This window comes from Gobio gobio (assembly GCF_949357685.1).
Source record: "Gobio gobio genome assembly, chromosome: 16".
Classification (NCBI taxonomy): domain Eukaryota; kingdom Metazoa; phylum Chordata; class Actinopteri; order Cypriniformes; family Gobionidae; genus Gobio; species Gobio gobio.
This window is the reverse complement of record NC_137109.1, coordinates 30263614-30270181: the sequence shown is the minus strand read 5'-3', so window position 1 is coordinate 30270181 and position 6568 is coordinate 30263614.

Genomic DNA, 6568 nt, shown 5'->3' with positions numbered 1-6568 from the left:
AAATGGCACTGAAAAAAGTAAAGAATGACACTAGCTTTCTCTAACAAGCTAAGGTGTTCAGCCAGTCACTGGAAAATATGGGGAAAGGCATCATCATTGCAGCAGGTAAAAAAGCTCTAGTATCACTGTATGGGGGCGAAAAAGATGAATCACTGGATATGCTGAGATACAGGCGATTCTGTGATAAAGTAACTCAGAACGGAGTGGAAAGGGGGAAGTGAACGTACGGACACAAAAAAAGGGGGGTGGCATGTTTTGGATGGGAGATTTATGCCAATAATGACGATCAGCCTGCGGCACCACCATAAATACTAGATGTAGTCCGCTGTAGTTGCAAGAAAGACTGCAGCACAAAGATGCAAATGCAAAAAACATGGACACCCTTGCACTAACATTTGCGGAGAATGTCGTGGTACTAGCTGCACAAACTCACAGTTGCCTGATTTATCAGATGAATATGACTCAGAGGGGAAGAACTAAGCAAAGAACAAATCAGAAACTGATATAGGGGGGTGCCAGTGTCACAAGCACGCCAGGCTCCACCCTCTCCCAGACACAACGTGCACCTTCACCGGAATACTGGTTACACGCACCTGCACGTCATCATCACTGCAATCACTGCCTGCAATTAAGCCCCACGCATTCACTCAGTCACTGTCCGGTCTCGTTTGCACATGCTCACGCTACTGCTTGCTTCCACAGACTCACCTGCGTTACCTACCTGATCCCCAAGTCTCCTGAGTGTTTCCTCGTCTCGTCTCCTGGCTCCTTGTCTCCATCGTTCCATCGTCCTGTTCTCCAACTCTACCTGCAATCAAGAAGTATAGTATCACCCATTGACATTCCACTGGACTCACACCTCTGATACTCACCTCATCTGCTCACTTCCTGGTTCTGTTAATAAACTCTGTTTCCCCTGCCATCTGTTCTCTGTGTCACCTCTGTTTGTAACAGAAGACCGGACCCACACCGCACAGCACCAGGATGAGCACCCCGGATCCCTTCAAGGAGCTTGTCGATGTCGTTCAGCGAGCTCTTCCCTCCACCCCACCTGCACCTTCACCAGTGAGCACTTCCTTAAACAACACCACTGCTTCTTCGCCCTCCGAGTCCCATGGCTAGACCGGCGCCCTTCTCTGGTTCGGCGGAGGAATGCAATGGATTCCTACTACAATGTTCGCTGGTCCTGGAGATGCAGCCGTACCTGTACTCACAAGATCGCGCCAAGGTGGCGTTCATCACTTCGCAGCTATCTGGTAAAGCGCTCCGTTGGGAGGAAACTCTGTGGTCCAATATCAATCCTGTGATTCAAACCCTCTCCAGTTTCATCGCACATTTCAAAGAGGTGTTTGGAAAACCCTCCTGGGACTCGTCTATCGGTGAGCAGCTCTATCATTTAAAACAAGGATCTCTGTCTGTAAATGAGTATGCCCTCCAGTTTAGAACCCTCGCTGCTGCCAGTGGTTGGAACAAACAATCCCTGATAACGACCTACCGACAGGGTCTGGATCCTCGGGTGCGGCTGCATCTCGCTGCATACAAGGATACCATCAGGCTTGAACGATTCATCCAACTCTACATCTGCTTCGCCACTCGTATGCAGTTGTGTATCGAAGTACACCAGGGCCAGCCGTCATTTTCTCCCTTCCTCCGCCGACCAGAGTTTGTCAGCCCTCCAGAACCAGCCAACGAGGCTATGCAGCTGGAGAATTCCCGACTGACAGCGGCTGAGCGGCAGAGAAGGCTGTATTGCAGTACTCCCGGGCATTACATCTCCGAATGCCCCGTCTGTCCTCTACATCCCATGGTGAGTGCTATCATTCCATCCCTACGTAAAATGCAACCCCTCACCACTACTGTAAACCTTACTGCTGCCGGTGTATCCCTTCCAGTTACTGCCCTCCTCGACTCTGGGTCAGCCGGCAACTTCATCTCGGGCACCCTCTGGAAAACAGGAGAGGTCCAGAAGTGGGGCGATAGCTGTTTCCCGGACTGTTTCCCCTCTCCACCTGGTACGTCAATCTCCTCATCCCCAAGATCTCCCAGTCTGCGCCACGTCCAGCGAGAGTCCGGTAGAGAGACGTTCGGTGGATGTTCCTTCCTGCTATGGCCCCCTTCAGCGACGTCTTCTGCCCCCAACGGGCTTCCAAGCTGCCTCCCCATCGGCCATGGGACTGTGCCATCGATCTGTTGCCAGGTGAGCCCTCTCTACTAGAGAGATCTACTCTCTCTCACTCCCAGAGGAGAAGGCCATGGAGGATTACATCAAGGAGGCGCTGGAGCAAGGTTACATCCGTCTATCTACTTCCCCTGCAGCTTCGAGTTTCTTCTTCGTGGCAAAAAAGGACGGAGGCTTGCGGCCCTGCATAGATTACTGGGCTCTCAACATCACCATCAAGTTCCGTTATCTCCTTCCTCTCGTCCCAGCTGCCCTGGAACATCTCCGTGGTGCCACTTTGTTCACGAAGTTGGACCTCCGCAGCGCGTATAACCTCATCCGAATATGTGAGGGGGACGAGTGGAAGACCGACTTCGTCATGCCCACCGGCCACTACGAGTACCTCGTGATGCCTTATGGACTCGCCAACTCTGTATTCCAGGATTTTATCCATGAGGTGCTCTGGGAGTTTCTCCATAAGTTTGTGCTGGTTTACATCGACGATATCCTGATCTACTCCCGGAGCCTGGCCGAACATTGCCACCATGTTGCGGAGGTCCTTCAACGCCTGAGGAGCTTTCAGTTGTTCCTTAAATCCGAAAAATGCTCATTCCATCAGCCCTCAGTGCAGTTCCTCGGATACAACATCGACCGCAGTGGCATTCGGATGGATGAGGGGAAGGTGGAAGCCATCCGGTCCTGGCCAATTCCCTCCACAATCAAAAAGCTCTAAAGATTCCTTGGCTTCGCCAATTTCTATCGTCGTTTCATCCAACACTACAGTTCCATCTCCAGTCCTCTCACCAGTCTCCTTCGAAGTAAGCACAAGTCTCTGTCCTGGACCCCATCTGCCACTGAAGCCTTCCAGACACTCAAGACCGCCTTCACCACCACTCCCCTCCTCGTCCACCCTGACCCAGAGCTGCCCTTCGTCGTGGAGGTGGATGCCTCGACCACCTGAGTGGGAGCGTTCCTATCTCAGCAGCAGGGGAACCCCAGTCGTCACAACCCATGTGCCTCCTTCTTTCGCAAGCTCAACCCGGCGGAGATTAATTACGACATCGGCAACCGCAAACTCCTCGCCATCAAGTTAGCCCTAGAGGAGTGGAGGCACTGGCTAGAGGGTGCAAAACATCCATTCCTTGTACTGACTGACCATAAGAACCTGAGTTACCTCCGAGAAGCCAAACGCCTGAATCCCCGCCAAGCTAGGTGGGCGCTATTCTTCACCCGATTCCATCTCCTACCGACCAGGTTCCAAGAATATCAAGGCGGCGCCCTTTCCCGCATCCATAGCCCTGAAGAGAGACCGAAGAGACTGAGCCCATTCTACCAACCCAGCTGTTCGTCAATCCCATTGCCTGGTCTGAAGAAACCCTGCCCTCTGCCAATGCCTCCGCCAGCATTCCGCCGGGTTGTCCCCCAGGCTTGCAGTATGTCACCCGATCACGACACACTCCTCTCATTCACTCTTCCCACATGTTACTGGGCACTGGCCACCCCGGGGTCAATGAAACCCTCTCACTGCTATGACAACGCTTCTGGTGGCCACACATGACATCGGATGTCAGAAGGTACGTGCAGGGATTTAGGGAATGTGCCATGTCCAAGAGTCCACGTCATCTGCCTGCTGGAAAACTCCATCCTCTGCCCGTTCCCAACCGCCCTTGGTCACACCTAGGAGTGGATTTCATCACCGATCTCCCTGTCTCGGACAACTGTACCTGTGTCCTTGTAGTGGTTGACCGCTTCTCGAAATCCTGCCGCCTACTCCCGCTACGAGGATTGCCCACTGCCATGGAAACCGCAGAGTTAATGTTCAATCACATCTTCCGGTATTATGGCATCCCTGAAGACATTGTATCGGACAGAGGTCCCCAGATTATGGGGTATGTATGGAAGTATGGAAGGCCTTTTTCTCCCTCCTAGATGTGACCGTCAGCCTCTCCTCAGGGTACCATCCCCAATCGAACAGGCAGACAGAACGCAAGATTCAGGAGATTGGCCGTTTCCTCCGTCCCTTCTGTCACGGCCACCAGGACTCCTGGAACCAGTTCCTTGGATGGGCCGAGTACGCACAGAATTCACTATGTCAGCCTACCACCGGCCTCACTCCGTTCCAGTGCGTACTTGGCTATCAACCTCCCCTATTCCCGTGGTCAGGGGATCCCTCCGACGTCCCTGCAGTCGACTACTGGTTCCGGGAGAGTGAGAGGGTCTGGGACTCTGCACATCACCAACTCCAACGGGCCCTCCGCAGACACAGGATGGCAGCCGACCTTCGCTGCTCAGAGATTCCCCCTTTCCAGGTAGGACAGAAGGTCTGGCTGTCAACCCGGGAAATCAGACTGCGTCTGCAGTGCAGGAAGTTGAGTCCCAGATTCGTTGGCCCCTTCACCATCCTGCAGCATATCAACCCTGTCACCTATAAGCTCCAACTCCCACCACAGTATCGAATTAACCCAACTTTCCATGTGTCTCTCCTTAAGCCTCATCCGTCTGTTTCTGTTTCCCCAGAGCCTGGTGTTACCCCGGAGCCCCTCCTCCACTTCTCCTTGAAGATGGCGCAGCCTACTAGGTCCAGGATATCTTGGACTCCCGGCATCGTGGTGGTCAGCTACAGTACCTCGTGGACTGGGAAGGTTACGGCCCAAAGGAACGATCGTGGGTACCCAGACATGACATCCTTGACCCGAACCTGCTTGAAACCTTCCACTCTTCTCATCCTGACAGACCGGTGCCGCGGGGTAGAGGTCGACCACCATGGCGTCTGGGTCCTCGGCCCTCAGGAGCGGGCCATAGAGAGGGGGTAATGTCACAAGCACACCAGGCTCCACCCTCTCCCAGACACAACGTGCACCTTCACCGGAATACTGATTACACGCACCTTCACGTCATCATCACTGCAATCACTGCCTGCACTTAAGCCCCACGCATTCACTCAGTCACTGTCCGGTCTCGTTTGCACATGCTCACGCTACTGTTTGCTTCCACGGACTCACCTGCGTTACCTACCTGTTCCCCAAGTCTCCTGAGTGTTTCCTCGTCTCGTCTCCTGGCTCCGGAAGTGCTCTTGTCTCCATCGCTCCATCGCTCCATCGTCTTGTTCTCCAACTCTACCTGCAATCAAGAAGAACAGTATCACCCATTAACATTGACATTCCACTGGACTCACACCTCTGATACTCACCTCATCTGCTCACTTCCTGGTTCTGTTAATAAACTCTGTTTGTAACAGCCAGAACCAAGAGCCACAGAGAAGGGTTTGAGGATCCAGGCTGGATTACATATATATATATATATATATATATATTAAATAAAAAATTAAATAAAAAACTCTCCCCTGCTGTTGCTACCTTGTCGAGGTGGGGAGGCTTGTGTGCCTCCGTGACCCTGAAGACTATACTGGCGGGGGTATACCCCTGGCAGGTACTACCAAGCTAGGCAGTTTTCAGGTTAGAGGCCTGTCTAAAAGCAGCATTGCCATCACCCATTGGCAGTAGGATGATTGGATGAAGATTGGGCCTACTATGCAAATTAGGACATATTCAATAAGTGTGGAGCTCATGTGCATATTCAAATTCATTTAAAAAGAAACTTGTAATACAAAAAAAGTTACTTTTCATGTATACTTTTACTATGTAAAGTTTTATTGTGGTAGGAGTAAAGGAATATATAGGAGTAAAGGTGTATTTTGTGCATATCCGATTAGTGTATAGCTCATTTGCATAGTAAAATTAATTTTCAAAGAAACTTGTAAAACAAAAAAAATTACTTTTCATGGGTACTTTCATTGTGTAAAGTAAAAAGTTTCATTTTGATAGGAGTAAAGGGAAAAAAAATAGCCCCATTGGGGGTGTATTGTTGTCTGGCCTTATTGGCACACATCTCGGATTGATGAGAATGTAACATATTTCCTCAATTAGGATTTCTTAGGACTTTTAGTATGTTGTTCTGGACATCTTATAGAAATGATCTAAGCTGAAAAAAATATTTTACAATTAGTCTGTCGTAAAACGCTACTTTGCCTGGACTACAAGAAGACCATCTCGTAATAGAGTTTAGTAAAAATATAGCACATCAACAGTGATCAGCAATAATGATAAGCCTAATACTCAAAATAACAAGGTCATATAGGCTACATCATAACAGTCGGCGGTAAGAAGTGGATTATCCTTTACCTGAAATGTTTGTCTTTTCATCCCGAAATGCGAGGCAAATGTTGGATCACAATAATTAGGAACCACAGTTTCCACAAATCCCTTACTCGATTGGGATGTTCTCTTTTATTCTGACTGTGATATCAAGCGTAGCCTATTTTGCCGTATGCTATTAACGATTTTATAAGGCTAAGAAAATTCTTCAAAAAGAACACAACGAATGGCCTTCTCAGCTGCCATACATAGTAAC